At 46.7% G+C, this 17,837-nt stretch overlaps 1 protein-coding gene and 1 pseudogene across 5 annotated transcripts in view; both read right to left on the bottom strand.

The window, feature by feature from the left end:
- Positions 1-17,837, bottom strand: part of TRAPPC9 (trafficking protein particle complex subunit 9) — a 550,504-nt gene that overhangs the window by 302,950 nt on the left and 229,717 nt on the right. The gene's annotated exons all lie outside the window — the stretch shown is intronic.
- LOC123858493 (large ribosomal subunit protein eL15-like) lies at positions 5,615-15,890 on the bottom strand (annotated as a pseudogene). Its single transcript, XR_006794165.3, has 2 exons — positions 15,882-15,890; positions 5,615-14,890 (listed from the first exon to the last, which is right to left on the bottom strand). The product of XR_006794165.3 is annotated as a large ribosomal subunit protein eL15-like (transcript).

Here is a 17,837-nt window from a genome sequence, read left to right as displayed (position 1 = left end):
CTGCATTATTATATTCCCAACTTTGTTTCCTCATTTATAGAATTAGGACAGTGTCTGCCATGCTGATTTCACAAATACAGATAATAAGAAAACATGATTGCCAAAGTGCCTTGTAAACCACAGGGCCCGTATGCAAGGTGGGGAGCCCTCATCATTTGAATCACAGGGACGTGTGTGACCTCCCCCCTGGTTCTGGATGTCCACCCTGGCTTATGGTCCCTTCCCTGACCCATCTCTTCCAACTTCCCATAAGTTCCAAGACTCGAGCTGTCTCTCCAAATAAGCGTCTGACGCTATCCTGGAAGCTAGTCTCTACAATCCACTCCAATACACACGTGCAATTTATACAAAAGTTAAAATAGGCAAATCAGTACTAGTTACTACTGAGTGATTTGTCTTTTTTTTTTTAAAGGTTTTATTTATTTATTTGACAGAGAGACACAGCGAGAGAGGGAACACAAACAGGGGGAGTGGGAGAGGGAGAAGCAGGCTTCCTGCTGAGCAGGGAGCCCAATGTGGGGCTTGATTCCAGGACCCTGGGATCATGACCTGAGCCAAAGGCAGACGCCTAACGACTGAGCCTAACGACTGAGCCACCCAGGCACCCCTGATTGGTACTTTTTTAGTAGAAGTATAGAGAAACACATAGGAGTGGTAAACATTCAACTGGGGACTGTGGTTTCCCTCTATGGAGGGGTAGGTTCTGATGGGGTCTTCATACACAAGGGCACCAAAGGAACCCAGCCCTTAGACTGGGCAGTAGATACATGACTCATCATTATATTATTCTTTATACTTTTCTATCTCAAATAATTCCTAATAATTTTTTGAAAACCCACTCTACCAAAAAGCCATTAATCATTTCTTAGTTTTATTTTCATTTGTTCATTCAACACTCACTGGTACCTATTTCCAGTCAAGCTCTGTTCATTGCAGGGGCAGGGAATACATAAATAATTAAGATTAGTTCCTGCCCTTAAGGGGCTTACAGGCTCATGTAGGGGTGGGGGTGGGAAAGAGGGAATGGGGGAGAGGAAGAGGAAGGAGGAGAGGGGATGGAGAAGGAGAGTGTGTGTGAGAGAGAGGAAGAAAGGGGAGAGGGACAGAGGGAGAGAAGAAAGGGACAGAGGGGGACTGAAAGTATAATCAGACCACACCCTGTGAGGGCAGGTACCAGGGCTGAGCTGGGCAGAGGGAGAATTTCAGGAAGCAGAACCATACTCTCAGAAGGATCACTCCATGAACCCAGCAGTGTTCCCTCCTCCCTCTTCATTTTAACACACAAGGAAATGGGAGCCAAGGAGCTGGGCCTGGAATTCACACATCCTGGCTCCCAGCAATGACCCCTTGCACTATATCCTCAAACCACTCATGGTCATACAATGCATTTTACATTTACCTCGTTCAGATAGCCTATTCACTCCAGAGCCTTCCAACTAAGTCCTATGTTCTAAATAGCCAGAATCATCTCTATTTCCCGGGGGTGCGGCAGGGTCCATACACTTAATGCCTTGCTTTCCCCAGTATGCCTGGCATTTTATCTGGCATTTAACAAGAGCATAAAAAAGCCTCTTGCATAAATATCAATGAATGAAAGATAATTCAATTCAACAAGCAATGCTCTTATATACCAATTAAGAAAAAAATCTGTGCACTTCAAAATTCCACCCAGAAATACTTCATGTTCTCCTATCTTGCTGCCTCCGATACCTTGCCCCATTATCCACAGAGCTATCTTCATAAAACAGAAGTCAGGCCGAGTCCACGTCTCTCAAATCCTTGGCTAGCTCCTCCAACAACAGTAATCCTTCCTTAGGGAGGCCCCGTGGCACCTTCCCAGTCTCAGAGCCCACTAGAGCCCACCAAAGTTTCTCACGCTACAGTCACTGCCCAACAGGCCACCCATGGCCAGGCTCCCCTCGGCCAGCAATCTTTCTCCACCTATGCTAACCAAAATTAATCCTGACCATCAGCCCAAATGCAGCATTTCTGTTTCCAGAGAGTATCTGTGCTATCTTTTTGCCATGTTTATTTTGTTCTTCATGCTAGAATAATGGTTTGATTCCTCTTCTAACCATAAGCTACTTATGGGCAGGAGAACCAACCCCCTTTCTTACACAGCACGCCTCATGATACGGTTCTTTAAAAATAAGGGGAATATGTCTCCGTATTACACCATGTCTCTCTTCTATTTATCTTGACCCCACTGACTGGTAAGTCCGCACAGCTAAATCAGAACTGACTTCACGCCCTAAGGGACACCAGTTCTAGAGCTCTGTGCGGTAGTGCTCCACTTAAGGAAAGAATAAAGAGATACCTGGCTTTTCTTTTAAACCAGAAGTTGCAAAGTTGGAGAAATCCTAGCTAGGGAAGCAGGAACAATGTATCTTAAGAAACTGAGTCCTCTCTCCTCACATGTGAGTCTATATTCAAATTTAAAGGACGGTTTTAGCTCAGCAGTGCTCAGCAGCGGCTACAAAGCTAACTTTATTGTTCTATTTTTAAGGGCAAAGGAGGAATCTCTACTTATATTACTTGTGCTGCCCATTCATTTGCCAAATTTATTCACTGTTTAAGCATTAAATGCACTCAACTTTTGTTTCCATTTCGGAGTACATGTATGCATTCAAATGCTCCTGGGCGCCCTGGGGGAACAAAGCATCCGACAGATAGACTCTTCCAAGGCAAAGGGTTAATGGTAACCATGGCAACCGCCTCCAAGAATAGCATCATCGGCAGCAGCATTCATGCTGGGGCCCTCGACAGAATGGTTATAAATATACCTATTAGCAGCCTGAGCTGAATCTTTAAACAGCACTGTTGGGAGAAAGGATGCCTAAAAATAGATCCACACGCTTGCATTTGAAGACGTGTCCTCAGAAACACTGCATCTCGTGCACACATTCACACACCCATAGAATGATTTTTAATTTCCTTTTTTCCAAGTGCCAAGGAATGAATGTTGGAAGCACACAATAGACTATGGGACATTTTATGACCTTCCTCTCTCACTGTAACATTCCAAAAACAAGCCCCCCAACACAGAAAGGGCAGCCTTCTGGGGGTGCTGCTTCGACTGGCTCAAGTCACGGCCCAGGCACCGCACACAGCAGGGCAACCCCCCGGTGGCTCCGCGTGCGCGCTCACTGGGAAAGCTACTCCTGCAATGACCACACGGGGCGGACAGCAGGCGAGGGTGAGCAGCAGCTCCAGGAAACGGCGTGTCCCACCCTGCTCCTGCTCCAGCGCGGTGCTCCCCACTTCTGCGGCTCCTACCTGCAGGCACGTCTTCAGCCACGTTCCTCCTAAGGTGTAGGTTATTTTCTGCAGGGGCAGAGGGCTCACAGCCGCAGAGCTGCAGGCTTGAATTCCAGCTCAGCCACATTACTAGTTTACTGGCATGAATATATCAGCCTCTCCAAACCTTCCTTTCCTCATTTATGAAGAGGGAGGATGAAATGCCTAGATCAGAGGGCTGCTGGAGGGGTAAATGGGAGAGCGCACAGACAGGTGCCTGGCAGCACTCAGCTTCTGAGCTTTCCTCCCACGCCTCCCTGTTCCCATGGAGTAGAACCTCTGAGAGGCAGGGTCCTCACCACCCAAGCTATGTGTCCAAGGAGCACGTGCCGAGTAGAAGAGCAGGTGTCCAGGCAGTGAGTGAATGAGTGGCTGTAGCTCTGTCCAGGGCCCGAGGACACAAATACAGAGCAGAACTGCTGCCCAGGCCCAGATGTGGGGCCTCCGGCTCTGGTCTCACCTGTCACAATTCCTCCGCCAGTCCGTCAGTCCAAGACACGAGATGAAGCAATACTATGTCTAGTTATCTGTCCCCTAGGGTGTCCTCTCGGCCACAGCATAGAGGGGCTGGACCCCCCACCCCATGCTCCCATGGCTCTAGCACGCAGAAGCTCTGCTAACACCATGCAGAGCCCTCACCCCCTCAGGCACAGAGGGACTGGCAGCTTCCCGTAGCTGCTCGTTGCTCAGTGCTGTGCGGGCACACCTGAGCCTTCCTGCTGCACCCTGCTGGAATCCTGACCACCGCAGGCACCAGCCTTCTCTTCCCTACCACCTGCCCCTTAGAGAAAATGTCCTGGATTTGGGGGGCTCTCTGCCAATGGATGTGAAAAGTACAGTGTTTGCATAGGTTTTGGCCATCTCTGGAAGTATCTTAAAATCCCTTCAACTCACCCCTCTAGGGGGTGGGAAATACAATGAGCTTGGGTCATTTTCCTTTTTGTGATGGAGAAAGGTAAACCATGAAGGAAGAAGTCTTCTAAAACCCCAAAACCAAGCTCACTCACTACAGGAATTTAGACACAAGTACAGGATTTACAGAGCTCACCTTGACGCCATGGATGAATCTGACAGGAACGTGTGTGCCACTGAGCATTGGCTGCCGGTGAGTAGATCCCAGTCATGTACAGTGCGCCCATGTACGTGCTTCATCACACACACACACAAACACACACACACACGCGCGTGTGCGCGCTTCTAGACACGCCCCTCCATCCACCCTATGCCTCCAGAACAAACTAACCAAGTGCCCAACCTGACAAGCTTCAGAATGACAAACACCACGTTCACGACAGGGACCAGTGAGTTCTGGAGTGGGAAGGCAGGACAAGACACCAGGGAGTTTCCTTATGTGCTGTACTGAGTCAACTGTATCTTTTGTGTCAGATTTCTTTGGAAGGCAGGCAATACGACAGAACACTAAGAATCCATGAGCTGATGAGTGTAGTCTAAAACCCATAATCATCATTCATGGACCCATAGGTCTGTAACAAATCTTACCGTTTTTTCCCATTTACTTACACACATAGAGCCCCTAAGTGCCCCTGTCTTCTTCCTCAGAGGTAACGATCATCCTGAAATTGATGTGTTAGTCACATATTTTTATATGCTTATTACATGTATGTAAATATTACACGTTTTTAAACACGATGGAAATGTAATCATACAAATTACTTTATTCTGAAACTTACTGTTTTCCCTCAATAAACGATTGTTCCAAGATTTAATCACACTGATAGATTTTTATTTACTTCTGTCATTTTAACTACCGTGGGGTACTGCAGTGCACAGATTTACCACACTTTATTTATGAGTCCTTATTCACAGGCATTCGAGCTCTTTTCAGTGGTCACTTCTCCAACAGCACTGGGAAGAGGTCAAAAAATACACGCAGCCTCAACTTCACTGAAAGTGCCAAATGGATGCACAGATTTATACTTTGGCCAAACTATGCAAGAGTTGCCATCTTACTACATCCTTGCCATTTCTGGTACTACAGACTTTGCTATTTCGGTTTCCCCATTCTACTAAGTCCAGGTTTTATAAATGTGGACCTGTCCCTGTCCCCTCCATCCATCTATCCACTTACTCAACAAATATTTATGTGCCAGTCACTGCTAAACACACTGAAGACGCTAGCAAGCAAACTACAGACAAAACGACCACCCTTTCGGAGAGCAGGCGATAGACAAAAACAAAGTGTGTGATGAATGTCCTGTCAGGAGGGTGCGAAGGCCTGCTGACGATAAAGCAGGGGAGACAGGGAGCTGCTACCTCATGTCAGTGTGCCTCTCCTCTCTTGTTTTTTACAAGAGCATTACTACTGCTATTTAATCACGGGCGGGGCACAGGCGCCTGTCAGGCAAGAGGGACCAAACAGGAGCATCTGCATGGCTGAGCCGGCTCAGGCTTCCTCTTCCTGCAGGTCTGCTCGGCTCCACCACCTGCTTCCCTAACTGCTGCTTCCAGATTCAAGCATCAGTGATAATCCCTCGTACAATCTAGTCCTTTGTTAGTTAAGGGTGCTGATCACATCTCCCTTTCTGTGGATTCTCTCTCCCTCTATCTCCTTAACTTTTTCTTCACTTGGGATTTATCATATAGACCTAACAACGCATAAAATGTCATAACATACATGTGACTTAGCTTTAAATTTTGCTCACATTCTCCTTTGCAGGATTTTGTAAGAGTGTGATGTAATCAAGCTGGACAGCCTCCTCCTTTCCGGTTTATGCTCTGTATGCCAAGCTGAAGAAACCCTGCCCCTCCCCTGGGTCACCCCCTATACGATCTTCTAAAACTGCAAACATGTTGCTTTTTCATCCTGGAATATTTATCCTATCCGATACTGATCTTGCTTATGGTACTCCTGGGTTCCTCCCATATGTATAACCAAACGTGCCAGCACCGTTTATGAAAAGGTTCTTCCTTGCTCCCACTGATTTAGAACATCTCCCTGCCATTCCACATTCCATCAGTTCTAAAATTCTCCTCAGAAGGTTCTTACAAAACCATGTTAGGTCTGCCATCTGGCTGACAACAATTATAAAACATCATAAATAAGATGAAATTGTATTTTAGCGATAAAATAGAGGTATTTCGTAGAATTAATGAAATAAGGCATGTCCAATTTCCCTATACCTACGGATTTGATTTGGGGCTTTCTATTTTCTTCCATTTGTCTATCTCTCCCTGTACATTCATCAGATGGTTCTAATTACTCTCGCTTCACAAGCCTTACTATCTCATGGGGCAAGACTCCACAACTTGGTCACTTTCTTCTTGGCTACTCTTGGCTCGTTCTTCTATATGAATTCTAAAATTAGCATGTCAAGTTGATTTTAAAACCTGTTGGAATTTTGCTAGGAATTATAGGTAATCCACAGATCTGGCTGTAAGTCAACATCTTCAAAATATCAAGTCTTCCCCTCCACATAGTGTATCATTTGCTATTTTATCAGGTCTACTTGTATGTTTTGTGACAGCCTTCATAAAGGTCTTACATACATGGCTGGATTTTTTTTTTAACAATAGCAGAGTACTGGTCACTAGTGTGAATGTGAATATTCTAAGTTGTATCTTCTGATTGGCTTTTATTGGCACGGAGATATGCTATTTTTTTTAATTAAGAAAACTTGAACTCTCCAATTCTAATGGTCTGTCCATAGTCTCTTGAATTTTCCACATAGACAATCCCCCATCTGCAGTTTTGTTTCTCCCATTATAATTCACACACCTCTTATGTGTTTAATCTTTTCTTATCATTTCTTAAAAAGATCATGTGTCTGAAGTTTCACTTCTAAGTGTGTTTCTTATAGATTTTTCACAAACACCCTTAATTAAGCTAATACTCCGTCACAGTCTTGGTTTATTAAGAGTCAGTATGAATATATGTTGAGTTTTATCTTTTTTGTAACTATTAAATTTTTGTATTTTTCTTTCAGTTGATTTGCTAGTATGATATAGGTCACACAGATTTCCTGGCTTAGAACCATCCTCGCATTTCTGAGATAAAATCTACTTGGTCGTGACATATTATTCCTTTTATACCCATCAGAGTCTGATTTGCTACTGTTTTATTTAGGTTTTTTGCACTATGCTAAAATTGTAGCCACCAACGAACCTAGAACCCAGCTAACTGCTTCATTTTTTTTTTCTATTTCATGGGATTTGCTTATCTAATTTTTTTAACTCACAGGTATTTCTGGTTTTCTCCTTTTAAATTTTTCCTGTTATTGTCTAAGCCCCTTTGCTGGCAAGGACAAGACAAAGCAGGACCTCACCGGGCCATCTGGGCTGGAATTCCATCTTCACCGTCTCTCCTTTACTGAAAATATCACCTAAGTTCACTACTTACTACCTAAAATGAGACAGTGTATATAAAAGTTCATATAATACCTGGCATATAACAGAGCTGACTCAATCCAACTAACAAGTGGATGTTCAATACACTAGTTAAATTTTCAAAACCACCTTTTTTGAGAAAGTATCAGGAAATACTGTATATCTACAGAATTCACGTGGAAGGTGGCACAAAACACAGGAGTAGCTGTGTGGCCACAAGGCATGTGTGACGGTCGCCACAGCAAGCAGCTGTCTACCCCCTCATACCACGGCCCGTTCCAAGTAGGGTTCAGGGAAGAACTAAATCCTGCACTCACTCTCTGGGAGAAGGTGTCCACAGGTACCATGCATGCATGTGGGCAGGGCAGGCGATGAACATGACAGTGTACATATATACACAGTTTTCAACTTGACTTCTACTCAAGCCAATGGATCTCCATTAAGAAAGCATGCTCTGTGGGGCGCCCCCGGGTGGCTCAGTCATTAAGCGTTTGCCTTCGGCTCAGGTCATGATCCCAGGGTCCTGGATCGAGCCCCGCATCGAGCCCCGCATCGGGCTCCCTGCTCTGCGGGGACCCTGCTCCTCCCTCTCCCTCTGCCTGCCGCTCCCCCTGCTTGTGTGCACATGTGCTCTGTCAAATAAATAAATAAAATCTAAAAAAAAAATTTACAAAAAAAACCATGCTCCTAGCAACAACTACTTTAAACTATTTTTAAATAACAACATTATGACATTTTATAATCAATTTGAGCTTTTAAATTCCTATAAAAATCTTCCTTCCATCTTAATGGTGTGGTGCTCACCTACCACTGTGCCTCTTGTACTTTATAATGAGTAATAACTATAAGCTTCTTATAGTTACCCACACACCATGCTCTGAAACCACCTGCCCTGTCATTTATGAACTATCACCTTGGGCAACTTACTAGCTATGAGCCTTGGTTTTGAAAAACACGGGGATAAGCACACTCATCTTGCAGTATGATTATGGTAACTAATCCAATGAAGTACTGAGATCATCCATCACATAACACAGATGCTCAATAAAGACAAGTTTCCTCCTGTTTCTATTCAAGTATCAATTTATTCTTTTCCTTCTGTATGACTGCCTCTCGGTTCCATGTTTTACTCTATCCTGCAATATTCAACAGCAAAATACCCACGTTAGTATGAACCTAAGCAGAAAATCCTATGAAGCCTAAGAGCTTCCTGAGACAAGAACATGGGAGCCCCTCCCCTACGCCAACCATAATGCCTCACACCTCTCATTCAATGTACACTTGAATTATTTTCTTTAGTGGGGGCAGCACAGATGCTCTTAGCATACACACAGAAGCTCACATCTCACAAACAACTCTGTTTCTCAGCTGATACCTTAATTCTAGGCATGAGACAGCAGGGCAGAATCAATAATTCAAGGGGACACCAAGTTGCGCTGGCTAACACCGTAAAGACAAGTTGGCTGTGTCAGGGAAGAAGCGCTGTTTCCACTCCTCTGTCATAAAAGTCATAATATTTATTTATAGCTTGATAACTTCGTGGCAGGAAGATGGGGAATCAAAGAATAAATCCAAACTTACGAACATTATCGGAGTTATTTTCATCTTAAGCACGAACATCACTCTGGCCTAAATGAGCATAATTACAGTGATGGAAGGTAGACAGAACACACACACAGCTCAATCACCAATAATACTTCATGGTTTTAAAAGCATCTTTTATGTATTATTTCATTTGATTCTCAAAATAAGCCACAGAGAAGGAATTTACAGAAGAGGAGACAGAGGCAAAGGGACACCCCACTGCCCGGGGAAAGCATATGGTGTTAGCACCCACGCCTCCAGGCCCGGACCCCCACACCTAGTACCAGACGCCAGGAGGCTCTGGGGCTGTAGGAGGCTACGCACACGCAACCTCTCCTGTGGGACTTTCAATCGACAGGGAAGACAGCCATGCATTCATTCACTTACTCGGGAATGTTTGCTGGGATCCTACCGTGCGCCGGGTGCTGGCTCGGGGTGTGGCAATGAACGAGACAGCCGAGGCCTGCCCTCAGGAGCTCATCCTCAAGTGGGCATAGGAACAGGCCACACCACCACCAACAGCACAAGGGGAGTGTGGGCAGGGAGGGAGGAAAGCACCTAGACCACTTGAGAGGTCAGGTATACCCCAACATTTAGTAGTTATAGCTCCAGACCACTGTTATGAAACTAACTCCCTCACTCGGGATTTGGTACTTTCACAGTTAACTTCCACTCACCAATCATAGGAATTAACCACATTTTCACCGGACTTCCATACCTGGCTTCTAGAGTCGGCCATATTACACTGAAGTGGTTTCTATGCCAAATTTTCTGTTGTCAGAGAAAAAAAAAACCCAATGTACTTACTGGACTCAGTACATAAGAAGAAGCTTGAGGACTGTCCGCTAATCACCTCATTCTTACTGCCTGGAGACATTTAATGCACCACTACGTCATCAACTGCTCATACCGAGGCTCAGGACAGTAAGAACCCCTCAGGAAGCATGTCTGACAGCCCACGGTCCACAGTGTCTCACTGAGGGCCTCACATCCACTCCAACCCTCACCCCAACCCCAGGAGGCCCCTCCAAAAAAGGCCTTCTTTTTGGGTGCCTGCCTTCCAGCTCTCTTGCTGAAGTTCAGAGAAAACTTCAGGCAATTCGTTTAGAGACTCCTGTCCAACAATACTTAACATTCACCTTGCAACAGAAGGTGTAAAAAGATTCTTGGAACTGGTACATTCAGAGTTCTGAGCCCAAGATGAATGATATAATGAACAACACAAATAGAGTTACTCTCATTTTGTGCTCAGTTCTTCTATTTATTGTTGCAATCTGTTCATATTTTATTGGGATTGCAAATTGCTAATTTACAGATACTATTTACAGCCATGTCCTATTGATTAGGTTTCTGGAAGCAGTTAACCCATTTGGGAGTGGTTCACTGCATCTAGAACAGAAACAGGACAGAGGTAAATCTTTTACATTTTCAGTCTGTACTTTGTTGTGCTAAACCAGTTTGTCTGGTGGAGCCAAATAACACAATACATGAAGGCACCTTCCAGGTGGGCAGGCCCGATCATGCTCGCACTCCTGAGAGCAATGGTGCACTCAGCCCCTGGCCGCTCCCCACTCTCTGGTCCCCCTGCACACAGCAAGCAGTGGGTCCCACGGGCACAGTCAGCAGGGCCCGAGATGGCAAGCTAGTTCTGAACGGACCAGGAGGTTCTAAGTAGCTCCAGGTTCCTCAGCACTCAAGAAGGAGTATGAATATTATTCTCCCGGATCAGCAACTGGACTTCAAAGTGTTCAGTTGGGACGAGGGGATCAAATGCCCACCATAAAGGGCTGCGGTGATGGTTAACACGTATATAAATCATCATCTTCACGGTGGCTGGCAAATACTGATTAGTGCCCTGCTCATCTCATCCAAGCGTTTGCTCAACTTCACCGAGTACGCGGAGCAGCGGCGTGAGCCCTGAGGAACCGGCATGAGAGGACACTCTAGGACACTGCACGCACACATGGGGAGAGAGGTGAGAATTCAGGTCAACCCTGCATAAACTGCAAAGGATTTCAGGCCGGGTGAGAAGCGGCAACGGGAGAGCTGCCCGACCGGAGTTCAACACTTGCAGCCTGCCGTGCGTGGCGAGGCGCCCTGGGACACGCGGGCTGGAGTCAGCGGCGGTCACGTGCCCGTGGTGGTGGTCGCAGTAACGGGACCACGTACAGAGGACTTCGCGTGTACCGGGCACTACTGCCAATAAACTCTCCAGCTGTATTACCTCGTTCGATCATCTTAACGCCCTCGCGTGGTCTGTTATTATTATTACTCCCCTCGTTCTATAGAAGAGGACACTGAAGCCCAAGAGTTACCTGGGGTGGATACCAGCTGGATCAAAGCAATCAGCCGGGAGAACCACTGAGAGCCACAGGCAGGAACTAGCACCAGGAGCGGAGAGGGGATCGTCAAGACACAGAAGCATAAGGGCCAACTGGTGAAGAACCCAGCTCCAGCACTGCCCACACTGAGGGGCAGGGAAGAGGAGGTGCCTACAGAGGAGTCAAGAAGCAGGGACTGAGGGCTGCCGCAGGTGGTCCCGGGACCCGGGAACCAAGAGAAGACAGACTTTCCCCAGGACCCCAGGGGCACAGCTGGGGCGCTGCCCGCGGCTGCTGCCCCTCTGGTATTGTCTCCTACAGGTTTTCCCTCTTTTCGGTCACTTAGATAAGCGCAAAATAAGCAAATCCCTTTCAATTCTGGGGACACCACATGTCTCCGGGGAAAGCTTACCTGAAAGACAGCAGAGCTGAAATTTTAAGCAACATACTGGGCGATGTGGGGAATCAAAACCAGTGAGATGACATTTAACAAGGACTCATCTAACTCCCACATCTGGCTTGCAAAAACTCAAGCTTAGGAGAGGTTGAGACTGACAGCCAATGATGGGATCAAGGGGGATCGAGGGGTCCCTGATGCTCCCACTCCTGCTCTGGAGGGGCCAGAACATGACTCAGCAGGGGATGTCACCTCAGGTCACAACAGCGACAAAGCAGGCCTGCTCGGGAGGCACTGTGATGTCAGGTACTGGGAGCTGGCTCAGACCTGGTAGGCAGGTCTGGGTTCTGTCCTCTACGGACTTGACACTGTTGATAATCCCTCCTATTGGACGTTCTTCCTTCCTTCCTGCATTAGCCCGTTGGTGCTGCCAGAATAAAGTACCAAAACCAGGTGGTTGAGACAACAGAAATTTCTCATCTCATAATCCTGGGGGCTGGAAGTCTGAGATGGGTGTCGGCAAGGACAGTTACTTCCGAGGCCTCTTCTTGGCTTGGAGATGGTTGTCTGCACATTTACATGCATCCTCCCTGTGGGCATGTCCATCTCCAAGTTTCCCTTTCGATAAGGACACCAGTCATATTGGATTGGGGCCCACCCTCAGGACCTCACTTTCACTAGACTGTCTCTATAAAAACTATCTCCAAATAAGGTCACAGTCTGAGGTCCCGGGGTTAGGATGTCCACATACGAATTTTGCAAGAGGCCAATTCGACCCCTGACCTTTAGTCTCTCAGTTCCTGTGAAACATGAGTCTGATATCACCTACCTGCCCATCTCACTACCTTCTCCCAACCATGATGACAATACTGCTTTTATGTTGATGGTGCTCAGATCCTGATCAGAGGCCAAGCCCTCTCCTCAACTTCCAGATATGAAGCCAACCATCTGCTTAGCACCTCTACCTACATGTCCAGAAGCCTCTGGCTCAGAATGTTCCACTTAGCTCTTGTATTCTCTCACTGGGGAAAGAAGCAGTATTCAGTAGGGGTCAAGACCATGGGTTGTGGTACCAGAATGATGGTGTTGGAATCCTGGCTCCCCAGCTTCCAGCTGTGTGACCTAGGGCTACTTCCTTCCCATTTCCTCACCCATCAGTGTGGACGTACAGGCTTGTAAAGATTACCTCTTGAATATAGGTCACAGGCTTAGAACAAGGCCTTAGACATCGTCATGCCTCACACCTGTCAACCTCGTATTAAGTTGGCAATGTCTGAGTGAAGCCATTCTCCCAGGAACTCATGCTAGAAAAACATGCAGTTGAGGATCAGCTTGATTTTTGCAAAAGAACCCAGCGGGGATTTTGATGGAGACTGCAAGGAATCTGTGCATTGGTCTGGGTGGTACTGCCAACTCAACAATATGAAGCCTTCCAACCTGTAAACTTGGGATGTCTTTTTATTACTTCGGTCTTCCTAAACTTCTGTGATGTTTTGTAGTGTTCAGTACACAAGCCTTGTAGTTTTTTGTTCATTTTATTCCTAATTAACTTTTAATATTATGAAAAGAATTATATTCTTAATTTAATTTCCTGGTTGTTCATTTTAATTATTTACTAATACAACTGACTTTTGCATACAGATCTTATATCCTGCTACCTTACTGAACGTATTAGTTCTAAGAGTGTTCTAGTGAATTTACTTCTACAACATCATGCTATCTGCAAATGGAGGTGCATTTTACTTCCTTTCTACCGTGGATGGTTTTGATTTCATCTCCTGGCCCAATTATCCAGCTAGAGCTACTTGTACAATATTTAATAAGAATGACAAGTGTGGGCATCCTTGTTTCATTCTGGATCTTAAGGGGAGAGCCTTTAGTCTTTCACCACTGGGCATGATGTTAGCAGTGGGTTTTGCAACAAATGGTCTTTATCCATTTAAGGGAGCTCCATTCCATTCCTAATGAGGTTTTGGGGTTGGGGAGGGTGGGTTTTTTTTTTTTTATCATGAAGGGGACCTCATAGGCTCTTGCCTGCAAATCCATTCTCCCCACAGCTGCAAAATGATCATTCTAACAGGCAAAGTTGATCATATCACAGCCTTCTTAGTCTAGCAGACACTGGAAATCCAGGCCATCCTCACTTCCCACTACTTTCCCTTTGCTCTTTGCCTTCCTGCAAAAAACCAATGGAGGTCTCCTAATATACTACACTACTTATTCCTTCCATGATTCTGTTCTTTCTACCCCTGTACTTGGAATGCAATTTCTTTTTTTTTTTTTTGACTGTCCTGAATTATTTATTAGGTAAGAATTTTACAAATATTACCTATGTTAGCAGTAATGGTGGAGGCGGAGGATACTGCATCTTCTCCATGCTGCATGGCAAGAACCACCAATAGTGTGGTGGAACTTGTGACCCTTTCCAAGGCCACGGCTCTTGGGCCTGCGGATGTTAGCCCTCGCATCTCCCTGTGCTTGTGGACTGGTTTGGTGATCCACTGGGTGTCAGGATTTCTTCCGATAGCTTTATGGAATGGATCAATGAGGATAACCTCAAAGAATTAGTATGTGGAATCTTCACCAACCCAGGAAGAATTCAAGACTCTCAGAGCCCCAGTGGCATCCAATTCACTCCTCTGCAACAGACTGAAGGCTTCAGGCAAACTTGAGCTGGTTACCACCATGATGGACAGGCTTGCCAGAGGTAGCACCCTTAGGAACTGGGCGTTTGCGGCCACCACAATGCACACGAGTCTGATATATGACATAACCTTGCTTGGCCTTGTACCCCAGCCTGAACGCTTTATCAGGCCAGGTTGGGTGGGGGGCCCTGTGGAGCGCAGAGAGCTGGTGGTCCTGCCAGCGTGCACCCTGAGAAGCGCATTTCATCGGACTGCTTCTTCCTCTGTAGCTCCTGGATGGACTTGCAAGCGCCCACCTTGGCCTACCTTTGGGCTGATGGCTGCTGCCGGATGGAAAGGTGGAATGCAATTTCAATGACCATCCATCTCCCCTACAATTTGTTTAAAACTTTGTCTAATATCATCTTAGAAACTTTCCCTAAACACAGTCTAGCTAAGCTGTTCTGAGCTAATACTCTATATACATGGGTATTCTCACAATTACCATATTGAATATAGTTTTATGCTTTTGGGTCCCTCTTCCTCCATAGACAACCAACTCATTAAAGTACAGTCTCTGCCTTGACCTCAGTCTCCCCAACATCTAACACAGTGCTGAGCGCACAGCGTGGAAGAGACAGCCCTGGGAGACAAATGAGGGAAGGAATGACTCACCCAATCAGTCCTTCACTTTACTGGCAGTGATTTTTCTGAAGTATAAACCTGACTATAACACTCAATCACTAAAAGCCCTCCACTAGCTGATGATAGCCTTTAGGATAAAGTTCCAATTTCTTAACATGGCATAAAAGATTCCCCACGACCTGCCCAGCCCCAAATCTCTCCTTTCCCATCTTGGCTACACACCCAGTTCTCAATCCCACAACCATTCACAGCTCCCCTAACACCGCGCTCTTTCCAGTCTCCCGACTTTCCCTTATGCCACACCCTCCACACTGGGCTGCCTTGCCTGTCCTTCCCTACTGTTCACTTGGAAACCATGCAATCTTTTTTCCAAGAGTCAGCTCAAACATCACCTTTGAGCTCTGTGTAAATCTGTTTATACAGCTGTCTGCTTTGTGTGGATATTTCAAAGGCACCCTATGCTCCCCAAATCTAAGACTGAACTCACAACAATCTCTACCCTGCCCCTGCAAGAAAAAGAGACCATCTCTCTTTCCCACATCCCTCTGCTCAACAGGAACTCCACTATCATTCCAAGTATCTGAGTCAGAAGCCCGTCTCCTCCCTTCACACCCTCCATCACCAAGTGCAACCTATCTACTTCTCTCCATCTCTGTGCTATCACCTCACCCAAGCCATCACTGTTGTCCCCCGTCTAGTGTAACAGCCTCCTGATGGATCCCTGTTTCAACACTGGCCTCCCTCCAAACACCACCCCTCCACGGGAGCTGGGGAGCAGGTCTCATCTCCATCGCCCACCTGCAACCCTGCACAGACTCCCTGTCACCTTGATGATCACCACCAAAGCTCAAGTGGCCTCCAGGGCTGCACATCCATGGTTCCCCTACCACCACTCCAGCTTCCCAGCCCCTCTTAGCTCTGCCCTCAGTACTCGTCCCCGCAGCGCTTTCTCTAGTTCTTACTCATCCTTTTCGACCTCAGCGCCTCCTCAAGAGCACCTTGTCTGATGCCCAGTCTACAGCCTCATAGAATCACAGTCTTTTTCTTCGTAGTTTTCATCTCAGTTTGAAGTAACCCCTCATGTGAATGGGAGCACTATGTCTGTAGACCACCGGCCCCCGAGACAAGGCGCAGTGTCCTTAGGTGCCAGCTATCCAGCACATGGCTGGCATGGGAAAGACACTCAGTAAGTATTTAAGTGAATAAACATACCTGAAATCTTTATTCAGTGCAACTGTCAAGGAGAAATGACACTCCCTTCTTCGGGCCCCACTTTCCATGTCAGATTTCTAGCTGAGTCTGTAGAACACTGAGAGATTGCCCCTTACGGACTGTGAGTCCCACACGGATGGGAAACCTCCTGTTTTCCACTGGGAACACACGGCACATGCAACAGTTAGCTCACTACTGAAGGGCTCCCTCCCTGGGAAGGTGGGCTCTAGGGGCTACAGTGTAGAAGGGCCAACATTCGCATCAGGAAACATGGGGCAAGGAGATCTGGATGGCTTTCTAAAGCAGGACAGCTTAGCTTAAGGACAGAAAGGCTGAGACATGGGGGACCGCCCCCCCCCCCCCCGTGTTAGGAATCTCTTCTGCAAAGCTAAGCAGGCCCTGGAAGGAGGCACCAGGGCGCGGAAGCTGTGGATGTCCGAGTAAAGAGGAACCTGAGCTCCCATCACTGGTCAGGACCAGGCAGAGATCCTCCCTCTACCCCAGCCATCGTCTGGATGCTCTACAGAGAATCCCTGCATGCAGTAGAGACTGCACTAAATTCTTTTAATTCAGTATTTCTTGAGCACCTATTGCATGAATGCTAGGAAAAAAGAAAACATCAGTATAAGAGATGATCCACAGAGCACCCTGGGGGACCTTACAGATGACAGTTTTAATCACTTCCAAGCCTTAGATAAGCAACCCTTTGGCCAAAAAGATAAGTTTCTTTGGGTCTGTTGACATGTGACCCCCGACTATCAATCAATGCCCAAAAGACCAGGCTAGCTAAACCAATTGAGTGTATAATTTGGTTCTTACTGCAGTTGCCAGATTGATTGGCAATGCCTAACAGGAAAAGAGGCTATGAACTATTTTTTTTTTTTAAAGATTTTATTCATCTATTTGACAGAGAGAGAAACAGCGAGAGAGGGAATACAAGCAGGGGGAGTGGGAGAGGGAGAAGCAGGCTTCCCGCCGCGCAGGGAGCCCGATGCGGGGCTCGATCCCAGGACCTGCAATCATGACCCGAGCTGAAGGCAGACACCTAACAAATGAGCCACCCAGGCGCCCCGAGGCTATGAACTATTAACAAAAAAGACATCCCGCTTTTTTGGAGACGCTTGCAAACCCTTAGAATAGCTGATCTGAGAGCCTCCATTTTGCAAGTGACGCTCCAGGGCATACTTTGCTAACCACAGTAGTCAGTGCTTATGGCCCACAAGGGATGCAGGAAGAGGAGGAAGGCACTGGGTTTTGGAATCAGGGAGCCCAGGCCTCCAACCCACTAGCTGTGTGATGGACGACTGTCCCCTTCCCTGAGTGTTGGCTCCCCCCTTGCCAAATGCTAAGAATAAAACTCAACACCAATAGGGTGATTGTGAGGATCTGCTGGGTGTCCCGGGAGCAGGGCCT

Source organism: Mirounga angustirostris, unplaced genomic scaffold (assembly GCF_029215605.1).
Source record: "Mirounga angustirostris isolate CCGP_5_RB_7025 unplaced genomic scaffold, mMirAng1.0.hap1 SCAF_4, whole genome shotgun sequence".
In the NCBI taxonomy this organism is placed as follows: domain Eukaryota; kingdom Metazoa; phylum Chordata; class Mammalia; order Carnivora; family Phocidae; genus Mirounga; species Mirounga angustirostris.
Note: the sequence above shows the minus strand (reverse complement) of the source record. Positions and strands in the feature narration are given on the sequence as shown.